The sequence below is a fragment of the Zonotrichia leucophrys genome, chromosome Z (assembly GCF_028769735.1).
Source record: "Zonotrichia leucophrys gambelii isolate GWCS_2022_RI chromosome Z, RI_Zleu_2.0, whole genome shotgun sequence".
In the NCBI taxonomy this organism is placed as follows: Eukaryota; Metazoa; Chordata; class Aves; order Passeriformes; family Passerellidae; genus Zonotrichia; species Zonotrichia leucophrys.
Genome location: NC_088200.1, coordinates 8,940,264 through 8,953,205, shown reverse-complemented (window position 1 = coordinate 8,953,205; position 12,942 = coordinate 8,940,264). Strand labels below are relative to the sequence as shown.

Sequence of the window (12,942 nt, the reverse complement as noted above, 5' to 3'; positions counted from 1 at the left end):
GGTGGCAGTGCCCAGGAGCCCCACGGCTGCTGGGTGTTTCAGTGTCTCTGAGCAGCAGTATCCCGGGGGACAGCTGTCCCCTCGGGTCCGGCATCCATGGTGGGCTCTGACACAGCCTGGCACTGCTATTTCCCAGCCCAGGATGGCAGACCGGGCCTGCAGGGCATGGGCACCACCTGAGGACTGGGGAACACCAGAGTGACCCCACTCGGGACATGAGGCAAGGGACACGGCGGGGGTCTCGCGTGGGGAAGCCATACCCACAGGGCCAGGGAGGGCCCTCTCTGAGACTGGCACATGTCACACGCGTGGGGCTGGGCAAAGGGTGACTCTGGGGCTGGGACATGCTGTGCCTGTGGGTGTGTGCACCGGTGGGACACGCCGTGGAGCCGGGGGCACCTGTGGGGTGGGATGCGTTAGGGATGAGACGGCCGCCCGTGGGGTGGAACACGCCGTGCCTGTGGGGCCACGCCGTGCCCGAGGGGTGGAACACGCCGTGCCCGTGGGGCCATGCAGTGCCTCTGGGGCCATGCCGTGCCCGTGGAGTGGGACTCGCCGTTCTCGTGGGGCCGTGGCTGTGGGTGGGACATGCCATGCCCGTGGGTGGAACATGCCGTGCCCGTGGGGTCGTGCCGGTGGGTGGGACATGCCGTGGTCCTGGGTGGGACATGCCACGCCCGTGGGGCCGTGCCCGTGGGTGGAACCTGCCGTGCCAGCCCCGCCGCGGGCCGGGGGTCCCCCCTCAGCCCACAGGGCCAGGGGCGGCAGTCCCGCCCCACGCCGACCCAGGCCCCGCCCACGTAGCTGCTGCCGGCCAATGAGACGCCACCCCGCCTGGGCCCGCCCCTTCCCCGCTGTCATCACACTCCCGCACGTGGAGGGGGCGGGCTATAGGCGGGGTCTGAGCGCGGTGCTTCAACGCCCATTGGCCACGCTTCTCGGCGACTCGCCCCGCCCCGCGCCCTGCCCCGCCCAGAACACCAATCAGCGCGCGAGAGGCGGGCGCGGGGGGCGTGTCCCCAGAGACACCCGGAAGGAGCGGAGGAGCCGCGCACAGTCGGGGCCGCGGCGGCAGCGGCGGAGGGGGCGCTGGTGGGTCCGGCGGGGCCGCGACGGGCAGGGCCGGGGGGCGCGGGGCACAGGGCACGACTGGGCTGCGGCGGGGACGGGCCGCCCGTTCGGCGTGCGAGGGGGTTCGTGCGCCCCATCTCCGCCGCCATCCCCCGGTTCCAGAAGGTTCGGGAGGGCCGTTGGGACCGGGGGCCCAGACCGCAGGGGCGAGCGGGAGCTGGGGGAGGCGCGACCAGGAGGGGCCGTGATCGGGTAGTAGGGGTGAGGCCGTAAGCGGAGTGGCGGACTATGAGCGGGGAGGGGGGACACCGTGACCAAGATGGGGGTTTCTCAGCTGGGGACATCATGACCGGGATGGGGGTCTGTGAGTTTGAGGCACTGTGACCGAGGTGGGGAGCTGTAGCCGGGGCACTTAGGCCGGCAAGGGGCCTGGCACCGGCGGAGGCTGGGGCAGGAGGTGCCGGAGCGGGGGGGCAGGCGGCGGCGTGACCGCAGAGAGACTTTGGGGCGGGGGTAGGGGTTGGCGCCCGGGGATACCGAGGCTTCGGGAGGGCTGTTTCTGCCAGAGGCAGGTGTGGGGGCAGGCGGGAGGGACCGAAACGAGGCGCAAGCTTTGCTGCGGGCTGTCCCCGATCCTGGCTCCCAATTCCCCGGCAGCTTAGGGAGGCTGCGCTGCCCCTGGTCTCGCCCACCAGGGCCACGTCCTCTGCGCTGTGACATGGGCAGGGACAGCCCGTCTGCAGCTCTGCCCGCACGGTGGGGCCTCCTCCTCTTCCTCCTCCTCTTCTTTTTCTTCCTCCCGCGGCATCAGCTCCAGCCCAGCTGGGACGAGGTGGGCCGTCCCCGGAAGGGCCCGCGGCGGTGGGGCCGTACCCCGGGGGCGCGGGGGGCGCGCCTCGGGCGGCACCTGCCCCGGGGGTCCCTCGGCAGGCCCCGGCGCGGGGCTGCGGGGTGGGCGGCGGGGCGGATGTGAACCCCGGCATCCGCCGCCCTCTGGTGACAGCCAGCCGCGGGCGGAAGGGCCCGTCGGGGCCACTCACCCACCCGAAATCAGCAGCTGCCGACCTAGCCAGGTTTTCAAGCGTTTTGCGGGTTTTTATACAGAAATCGCGCAGGCGGCGTGCGCTCTGCAGCCCGGGTGTCGTGTTTGGAAAGGTGGCCTGTTAGGGAAGTCAGAAGGAATGGCTGCGTGGTGGGTGCTGGGGAGGTGGGCTTGCTCACAGCCCACCCGTGAATCCATCAGTACGAGGGGCACACGCCTCTGGGGTTTCCACACTCCTTTTATTATTTTTCTTTGAAAGAAGGAGTGTGGAATTTGCAGCTGCTGTGGAAAATGTATGGTAGAGGAATGCTGTGCTCTAAATTTAAATTTTAAAAGTAATTTCCACTCATTGCCTTTTTAAAAACATCAGACAAGCATAGATCTGCTTACAGACCTGCCCTCTCCCTGTGTCCTGTCTGTTGGCATCAGCAAAGAGGGGAAGCTGGGAGATTGTGGAGAGTGTAGCAGGCTTGAACCCTGACACAACGCAGTGTCTTGGCAAGCTTGGTAGTGCGAGGAGGTGAACAAGGTCCGGCAGGTGACACCGAAGAAAACTCCCAGTGTGATAGTGCTGGAGTTACTTTTGGCAGGGCCGGGCTTTAGGTTGAGGACGGGGAGAATGAAGTCATCCTGTAAAGCCTGGTCACCGCCTTGTTTCCCAGCAGCAATTCCCGTGGTTCGGGTCTCGGCGTGCGTGAGTGGCGGGGCGCTGATGGGGGCTCTGCTTGTCCCAGCACGGAGCTCCTGCGCTGGGGCAGGGCCCTGGGGGCAGCGGGCAGGGCTGAGGGTTTGCACGGGGCTGGTTCCGAGGGACACTGCTGCCACAGTGTTTGTTGCCAGGGAGTCAACGCCTGCCCTCGCCTGACCTCCAGCCCCTGCTCCCATAACATTTAACCATAACATTTAACCATAACATGGGGTTGCCGCTGATTCCAGTGGGGCCTGGACATGTCCCTTTCCATGGAGTCTGGCGTGGTCAGGACAGCAGAGCCCTGCTGTCACCACAGCTGTACAGCCCTTGGTGAGCTGGGCTTGTGGGCCGAGGTCCAGCCACAGCTGAAGCAGTGCTGGGGCTGTTTCAGCTGTGCCCCTCACCTGCTTTGTTTCTGTTCCCCTTGTGAGAGGTTTCTTACCCACTGAAAGTTTGAAAGCTGGTGGGGTCACTCTGTACTGTGGGAACTCTGCTGTTCAGAGGCACAGCTTGCTGAGGAGTTCTCTTGTTTCCCTGCTTTTGCAGCAAGTTGTGCAGAGCAGCTCCCCATGCTCTTTTTTTAATGTTTGCCCTCTCCAGAAGTGGCCTTTAGGGAGTTATAGATAATTTAAATTTTACTGGTAGGGCTGCTCTTTCACTCCAAATTGGATGAAGGCGCAGCCCCTACACCCCCACTTGGCTGGTGCTGAGCTTTCTCACCCTCTCTACCCTCAGCTCTCTTCTCTCTCTGAGCATGCAGAGCAGGAGGAGGAAGTTCCCTCCCTATGTTCAAGGGATCTGTGAAGGCAGAGGAGCACATCTTTGCCCCTGGTGTTCCTCTTTGTTGTTTGCTACAGGCTGCTTGCCCTGGCACATTTCTGCATGAGTGTGCTGAGTACCAGAGGCCAGAGATACCCAAACTTTGCTCTTTGAGTCTGAGAGTGATTGAAGGGGATGATTATTGATCTGAGTCTTCAAAGTCAAAGACTCTTGGCTCTTCCCAAGTCCTTTACGTGTTCTTACTGCTCTGGGCCTGCCCATGTTTGTCCTCTGCTAGATCTGGTTCGCACCATTGTGTGCTGTGTGGAAATGCACCATGCCTGGGGGCCAGGACACTTCCTGATGCAGAATAAGAAAACCTGTTGTTGATGGGTATGTGACCACAGACAAGAAAGGAGAAAGTGAAGCCATATGGTTAGAAAAGTGGTGTCCTCAGCATGCTGTCAATGGAGCTGTAATCAAATTATCAGAGGCTTTGGTAGCTGGAGGAATTAATGAGTCGGGTTTGAAACAGGACAGATGTGAAGGGCAGCATGGGAGAAATCCTGAAAGGAGATATTTGTATGCTGGCAGATGGTTTGTTGCAGGTTACTTAGTGAGATTGTTGCAGGTTACTTTGTGAGAGTCTTCTCTGAGAGGCTTTTGCCTTGCATCTCTCCACATCACATAATTCCCAGGGACCACCTTCTTCCAGGGAACTGTGTGGGTCTCTGTGTCCTGGTAATGCCATGTTGCCATGCTTCTGATCCTTGCTTCTGTCTGCAGTACCTGGCACCTCTGCTCCTTGGAGCTTATTTTCTGACTAGCTCAGTTCTTTGTTATTTCATGTTGAATTGCTTGTGATCAAGTGAGCCAGGTGAATATAACCTCCAGAGAACTTGGTCTCACAAAGTTTGAGGCCTGCTTTAAAAATTATTTTCTTTGACAATGAAGTGTCTCTGTTCATCCTCCCTTTGGCTTTGCTCCTCTCTTTCACAGTCTCCCTTGCTTGGCCAGTGGACACCCAGCTGCCAATTAACATGTTTTCCCCCTGTTTCCGTCTGCATCTTCAGCTGGTTGTGAATCCTGAATGAAGAGCAGCTGGGCTCACATGCTCTGCATTTCAGAGAGCCTTTTCAGGACTGGCCAGTGCAGTTGCAGTCATACTTGCCTGTGGCCTGGACAACCCCCCAGCCAAGCAGCATGATGGTATAACAATACTTGTATGGGAAACCTTCAAAGGAGTTCTGTGTGCTGCAAAATGGGAAGTTAGTGATTCAGCTGGAAGTGCTTTTTAGAAACAAATCCATGTCCTGGGCCAGGGGTGATGTCAACGCTGAGATTCTTGTTAGATGTGAACAAAGATGCAAAGCCCTTTATGCAAGAGCTGAGGTGGTAATCCAGATCTCCTGGCCTGAGTCCATTTGGGGTAACTGCATTCTTCCTGGGTAGTGTTTTCAACCCATCCCTGTCAGATACATTGCCATCGCTTCCTGTGCTGCTGCAGTATGTGGGTGGCGGTACTTCAGCCATGTCCAAAGCAATTCTTGTCACTGCTCAGGCTTAGCGCCTTTTGAGCCTTCTCTGAAAGACAGTGTGCTAGAGGAGGGACTTGGTGGAGGGTTTTCTATATATGTATATTTATGTCTACACATGCTGCTTTTACTGGGGCTTGTTCTGCTTACAAGCTCTCCAGACCAATAGCCCTTGTGCCTAGCTGGTACCATTTCCAGGTGGGCCTTCTCGTGGGATGCCAGTGCAGGTGTCATTAAGCACAAACTTTCTGGGTACCCTCAGGACAGTTTTAAGGGCTGAAGCCCCAGTGTGGTGGTGTGGCCTTGCCTCCCTGCACCACGGTGGGAAGGCTTGTTTCTGGGGCACTGCCTGCCTGCCTGCAGTGCTCTGCTCCCCAGCACAGCGGTTCTGGTCATGCTAGGCTGTGCTCTGGTGCTGCTGCAGGGTGGTTGCCCGGGGATCAAGCTGGGAGCAGGGACTGCCTCACAGCAGCTTTTGCCCATCATGCCTGCAGCCAGGGGAAGGTCAGACCTGATCCTGGGGAGCCTGATGCCGTCCTGATTTTCAGGACCTGCTCTGCACGAGGACCTAGCCCACACAAAGTGTGATCTCCAGTGGTCTGCAATTAAAGCACTGGGAGCCTGGGGAGGAGACTTAAACAACATCTTTGTGATGGTGTTGGCAGGCTTCTCGGAGATTTCTATTAAGCAATTGTCGTTTTCTCCCTTCCCTGTAGCCTGGGAAACGCTTCGGTGTTGGATTTGTCTTGGTCTGTTTGGGTTGTTGGGAGGGGTGTCTCTCCAGCAGTGGAGTTTGTCCCTCCCTGCCCTGGCTCTGTGTCTCCATGGGGTGGCTTCGCACGTGGCCTGTGGGGACCACAAGCGCCTGTTCTTGCAGATAAACCATATGCCAGCGCACCCACTTGAGTACAGCAGAGCCTGTGTGCTGGAGAAACCTACAGCTGTGTGGGTGGACAAGAACAAAGTCAAAGGCACAGAAAGGCCTTTATTTCCCACTGAAATCTGGGCAGGGATATCGTGGATGTGACCTTAGCAGCTCTCTCTGGAGGGCCAACTGTGCACCCACCTGGAGTCGTGCAGGGAACTGGGGGTAGTGGAAGCCAGGAGGGAGTCAGGGCTGCAGCTGGAGGGGCAGCCTCAGCACTGGTAAAAGATGTGCTGGGATCTTTGAGCTGCTGGGGTGTTTGGGGTCTCTTGCTTCTGTGCACAGGCCACTAACTCACTTAGCTTGGGTGAGCAGTTACTGCCCACCCAGTGTTCGACCTGAACCTGTGCGTGTGGACTTGTCTTTCCAGGTGACCCAGGACAGCCAGAACAAGCAACCTCAAGGCCAGACTGCGAGGGCTGACAGCTGAGAGCTGCCTTTTCTGTCTGCTTCAGCCCTACACCGAGGTTAGCAACATTCAAACATCACTGATTTTCCTTGTCTCATCAGGGCTGTGTGAAGAAACAGGGAACTCTGTGCTCTTCTCCCCTTGGATCACAGGGATAGCTCAGTAAGGTAGAGATCACCCAGGTGAGGTTCTCCCACAGCCAAAGTTTTTTGAGTGCTCCTGCATCCCACCTGGCTGTCAGCATGGCAAAGGGAACCTGGATTTGTGGAACCAGTGCTGCTAGGACTGTTGAACCTTGCACACTGTTGTTGGGAGCTCAAGGGTGATGTGTTCTTGGGAACTTGCAGTCTGTGCTGTTGGCCGCACTCATCCTTCTGCATGCCAGCAGGATTGAATTGGGAGCATTTCCCAGCTGCAGGCCCTGCTGTCCTTCACCTGAACCCACCTGAGACTTTACCCAGAGCTTGTGGCAGATGTAATCATGTTCTCTATTAGCAGCATTTGGGTTTTTCCTGCATTTTCCCAGGATTTTGTAGCTTGGCTTTGATGTGTGAGGCTCAGAGGAAGTATTTTAGGAGGACCAGCAGTTTTTGTATTGCCACTGCCAAGAAATATTACCTGGTCCAAGGCAACCAGCCTGGAGCAGCCTGAGATGGCTGTGGGCTTCCTGCCCTGTCCCTGGATGCTTGTGTGCCTGCCTAGAATCCAGCAGTGCTTGCCCCACCTGCATGGTGTGCTCTCACCTGAAAGGGAGCCCTCATCAGGACTGTGCCTCTGGCAGGGCAAGATGAACCCTTTTCTCAGCCCTGAGCTCAGGTGTGAGTGGGCCAGGAGAGATTATATGAGGAAGATTTAGTTTAGGATGCATAGCTGCCCAGGCTCTACAGCTCTTCCTCTAAGTGCCTGCCAGGGAAGCTGGGAGCAATCCAGAGGCAGCTGGAAACTGGGCTTCAGGCCATCTCATCCTTCAGCCTGATGCTGAAGTGGTACCCACAGAGGGTAAGACAGGGATAGATTTACCTGTGAAGGTGAAAGGAAGGAAGGAAGAAGTCCTTTGTTCATGCCAGTGCCCTGTGCTGCAGATTACCAATCACACAATGCAGTGAGAGCAGAGTGGCCCCTTTATCCAGCTGGGCTGTGGCATTCACTAATACCTGTTCCACGGTGGGATTTTATATCTCTCTTAGTGATGAGAGGCATGACAAAGACCAGAGAAAAGGTTTTCTCTCAGTTTTGCTGGAGCTGCTTGTAGATTCCAGTCAGCTAAGTTCACAGCATGCTCTCAGAGCACACCACAGAATCATAGAAAGGCTTGGTTTGGAAGGGACCATAAAGATCACATCCCTACCCTCCTGCCATGGGCCAGGGGAGCCATACATGAGACCAGGTTGCTTAGGGCCTCATCCAACCTGTCCTTGAACTCTGCCAGAAATGGGACATCCACAGCTTCTCTGAGCCTCCCCTGCCAGTGCCTCACACCCCTCTGGCATAGTATTGGATCCAGTTTTCTCCCACCCTCCTTGATAGCCTGTTAGCTTAATATCTTAATGGACAGCAAATCTCCCATTTATGTGTAAAGCAGCAGCTTTTCCTGTTGCTTGGCCACAGCATGAAGCTGTTCTCTGGTTCATATATCACCTTACCCAGGTGATATCAGTGAGTTTATATTTGGGCTGAATTACCAGTTTTGGTTCTATTTAGTACAGCTGGTGGTAGTCTGGAAACTGACACAACTTGCAGATCCGTGGACAGAATTGCAGTGCCTCTCTTGGGAATGGGATAGAACCCTGTGCTGGGATACCTAACTGCTGGGCAAAGTGGAGTTTATCTCTTCAACAGAGAGCAGTCAGCCTAACATCCTCCAGCCTTCTCTTGGTGTGTGTAGGCTGCCTTTGCCCCAGAGTCTGACCAGCTGATGTAGCACTAGATCATCTTTCCACTGAAAACCACAAGAAAATGCTGCTTCCTCCTTCAGAACTGGAGCTCTGGGTTCCTTGTGGATATTGGCACTGGAGTTATGCAAGGAATCCCCTATTTGCCCAACCATCTCTGTTGAAAATAGGTTGGGCATTCAAAGATCCCGTTCATGGGACTGTTGGGACAGCTGGATCCTTGTTCAGTTCTTGCTGCTCCCAAGAATGGAGCAGCGGATCATCTGCTGAGGCTATTTTAGGTTTCTGAACATTGCTGGTGTCCCTCTGAGCTTTTATTTGTGTGCAATCCTACGGCTTCCTGCTAAGATCTGTGTGAGAATCACGTATCCTCATGTGTGAAGATTTTGCTTGTGCACAGTGTTCCAGGGATTAGGAAGAACTCTGAATTCCTCACTTACCTCGACATCTAACCCATCTCAGCTGTATCTGTGACTCCTTTTTCTGACCTTTAGCTCTGAACATCCCTTGGACCTTGCTTTGCAGATGCCCATGTGTTGCCTGGTGGGAAGCAGTCTGCAGCTTCCCAATGTTTTCCTGCCAGAAATGTGCATCCTTCTTTTTGCAGCAGTTGATTCCTGTTGTCTCAGATGGGAACTTACATTGCTGAAAACAATCTTCCACACAACCTCTAGGTGTGGAAATACTCCAAAGCCCACAGCTGAGTGAGATGGGATCCTGGTTCTGGCCATCTCTGCATGGTTGGATGGCTGCTTGCCATCTGCCACCACCATCCTCCAGCGTGGCACAGGGTGGGGCCTCCTGCACTCTCCCTTCTTGGTACACCCAAGACTTTTGGCTTCCTTGCACTTTTTGGTTTCTACCTGCTCAGGTAATTTTTCAGCAGTGCTGAGCATTGCTGAGTTTCATGTTGAGGCAATATGTGGCTCTGCAGTTTTGGCCCATCTTTATTTTTAGCTGTGTAAGGCATGGTTGATGGTATCAGGAGGAAGTTGCACGGCCTCCGGAGCTCCATGACTCATCCTGGATCAGGACCGAGGTTTTGCTTGCTTCGGCTATAACCCTCAAGTGATGTAACTGGTTGTGGGAAAGGGCAGAACAGAGAGAGAAGCAGAGCTTTTAGAAGTTTGGGTTTGTTTTATTTTTTTTGCTTGTCTGCTAAGTTGTTGAATTTACATGGTGAAAGATATTGACAGATATCACTCCTGAGTGTGGTTCAAGAGAGTCCTTTGTCTTTGTCTTGTGCCTGTGTGCGAGAGGTGAAAGGGAGGAGAGCTCTGCTTACCATCCAGGCTGGGTAACTGTTTAGTGGCATGTAGCAATGGTAGGGGAGAGTTTTTAAGGCACGAAACAAAGCAGGATCCTGTCTCTGATTCAAGCCACAGTGAGGTTGGATGCAGCAGTACAGACCTCCCTGAAGTGGAAACTGGAACTGGAGAGCGGAGGCTTGGGAGATACCTGCCAGGATGCAGCAAGAAGAGTCTGAGACCCCCATTTCCATTAGACCTGGTGCTACTGCAGTGTAGAAAGAGCTCCTGGAGCTTTCTGACCTGCAGGCAGCTGTGTTGGGCTGGACTGGAGAGGAGCTGCATGACACCCCCATGGAGCAGGCCCTGTGGGACAGGTGAGGATGTTGAAGCACCCCTGCCTGCCACAGCACGAAGGAGATGCAGTTAAAAAGGCCTCAATTCCACAAATCTGTCAGCGTGGCTCTCCTGTGCCTTGCCTTGAGAATAGACAAGGTGGGGTGCAATGCACCTGAATCTGGAGTAGGGTCCTTGCCCCTGAGGTGGGCAGTGATGAGGGCTTGTGGGACTGGGCTTCCACATGTACCCCCTTTCCTTCCTTGGTGAAGGTGCTTGCCTTTTAGGAGTATATTAAGGCTTTTGGGTGTTTCATGTGTGGGGCAGTGGGGAGAGGACAAGCAAGAAGGAACAGAAACAGGGGAGCATGCTGGAGGGTATTGCTATGGTGACTTGCCACTGGCAGTGTCACTGATAAGGCAGGAAAGCAGTCAGGCAAATGTGGAAGGTGCCACAGCCCTCAGTGCAGCCCAGTCCCAGCTGTGCCATGGGCTTGGCACCCCTGGACTCCTGCCTGATAATTTGGCATCTAGAGCTGTTCTCCTCTGGCAGCAGCCTTGGGGTGAGTGGTCAGGGGTGTTTTGTCCATCTTCTCCCCTCTTTCGCCCCTTGCTGGGGTGTGGGCAGACAGCTCCCACTTAGACCTGTTTGTTTGAAGCCCTGAGCTGCAGAGCAGGCCCAGCCAGGAACAAACCAGTCTCTTGATCCCTCTCACTGTACCATGGTAGAAAGCAAGTAATTCTGCTGCCCTTGCTTATCCTCAGTTAATCAACATAAGTGGCTCCAGCCATGACTGCACCTTCCCAGGATGCCTGGCCCTGTGCTGTGCTGTTGTGTCCACCTTGCACAGCCAGTTTGCCTTGCTCCAGGGTATCTGTACTCAGGGAGAGCAGACACTCTTGTGACCCCTCTGACATGGTCTGAGACTGTCCTCTGGGGCAGACAAAAGAAAGTTAAACATTTTTGAAGCTGCCTTTGGGTAGACCCCTTACCAGGTACTGTTGAGAGAGCAGGCTCTTGTTGGTGAAGGGGCAATCATGCGCTCACTAGCAGAGGGAATGGCTCAGGAAGCCATTTCCAGCCTGGCCATAATGTGAGTGTGACTGAGGCCTGACCTGTCATCCATGATATGCCTAAAGGCCTGGATGTAAGCCAGGGAAAAGGACCTGCTGGCGGCAAGCACAGCTTGCTCCTGTCAACATGGATGGCTGTGTGAGCTGTAAACCTCTCTCATTACACCTCTCAAAGGTCACTGCTGGCAGTGAGCTACAGCACCCTGCCCACAGCTCTGTGCCCAGCCCAGAGTGAGAGGGAAACAATGCCCTTGGAGATGTACGGAGGCTGGTTGTGTGGGCTTGCCATGGGGTGGCACACACTGCTCTGGTGCCTGTGGCCAGAGTCTGTCTGGGACCAGGGTGTTCAGTCAAAAATGGATGGGAAAGGATGCCTGTGAGCTACTCAAATAGCCCTGTATGCACAAATGTCATAATCCTTGCCTGAGCTGTGACCCCTCCTTTCCAGGGTACAAGGCCTCATGTATTGCCCCTGAAAACCATTTCACCCTTTCCAGTCTGCCCTAGTGTCCTTCTGTGATGTAGGGTTACTGTAAGATTTGCATGGACTGCCCATTCCTCTCCAGTTCTGCAGTTTCAGTCATCTTAAAACTCCTGAACCGTCTAGACTTGTTTGCACAATATTCCCTGGACTCCAGACCCTGGTGTTCCCAAGGGAGAGCAAACAAGGAGGTGGAACCTGGAACATGGAGTCTCTGGGAAAGCTTCCCATGGTGGACAGCAGTCTGTTTCCTCCCTCTCACTGCCAACAGGTTCCTTCTGCTTTCAGAGGAGAGCAGCTTGCCTCTGTACTGAAGGCCGGAGCTTCCTTCCTATGGAAGAATCTGGGACTGTAGTACCTGACACTGAAGGCAGTTTTGGGTCAGCAGCTTGAGCACTGCTTTCCATGTATGTGACCTTCAGCACCTGGTGTGAGAGTTGGTGTTACATGATATTATGGGTGCCGGTGGTGGCAGAGCATGGTAAAAGTTCATTGGGTCACACTGTAGTTCCCATTAACCCCACTTTCACAGCCAGTGGTGTCTCATCTTTCCTCTGGACCAAGGCCCCAAGATGTGCTATGGAATATCATGGAGTGATGCAGAGCCGAGCAGATGAGAGGTCTGGTGTCATATGTCTGTGTGTTGGGGTGGGAATTGCCATTTTCTAGGCCAGAGGATGTTTTCTCTTTTATCATTTGTAAACACCTTGCCTGCCAAGATCGCTGCCCAGGGCTCAATCTCTTGGGCACTGTGACCCCATGAGTTACAGCCATGTCATCACTGAAGTGCTGCCCCCCTTTTTCTGTCTTACCTCTTCATACTACACGGTTTGAAGCACAAAGTACCAAAAAAGCCCAAAGGTAGTGGGGTCATATACTCAGCTGCCAGTTTGGGGAGAAGTTAAGATAAGCAGTGCTGGAATAAACATTTAGGGAGAAGCAGCCAAGAGAGATTTCCTCCTGGCTGAGCCATGGGGTTGAAGCTGGGAAAGTACTGTGTGGGTTACATGCTGCTTTGCTTTGCCTCTGCCATTGCCTGAGGCAAGTCCAGGATATGCCTGCCTACTGGTAATCAGGTGGGGACACCATCCTGAGCAGTGTCACTGTGAAAAATTTGATAGTGCCTTGTGGGACATCAGGACCAACCTGCATCCTGCTGCTGTGGGAAGAGTGGGGATTTCAGCAGAGAGGTGGTAGATCAGTGAGATCAAGTGGAAATTTCGACCCTGTGGGTGTTTCTGCCTGCATTCCCTAAATTATGAGAGGGTGGCTGTGTGTCCAGCTGTGCTGCACAGATTTTCTGGAAGATGCATGAAGAATGGCTTGCAAGAGCCAACCCTTAGCTCCACTCAGGCTGGGAGAAAATGCCTGGATGCCATGTACCAGGGTTTGCTTATTGCCAGTCAGCGCTGCTGGAGCTGTCAGGCCAGCACTGCCACTCAGCCCTTTCTATACCAGCGTTTGCATTGCTGATGAGATTA

General features: G+C 54.9%; 1 protein-coding gene across 5 annotated transcripts in view; it reads left to right on the top strand.

Moving 5' to 3' along the window:
* Positions 1–962: 962 nt before the first annotated feature.
* Positions 963–12,942, top strand: part of ATOSB (atos homolog B) — a 39,318-nt gene continuing 27,338 nt past the window's right edge. For 2 of the 5 annotated variants that reach the window (XM_064735323.1, XM_064735322.1), the window contains exons 1-2: positions 1,070–1,092; positions 6,394–6,490. The gene's annotated coding sequence lies outside the window, so the exon portion shown is untranslated. Of the gene's footprint in view, positions 1,093–2,038; positions 2,145–6,393; positions 6,491–12,942 lie in introns of those variants that run through there. The other 3 variants (XM_064735321.1, XM_064735324.1, XM_064735325.1) reach the window with 3 other exon arrangements.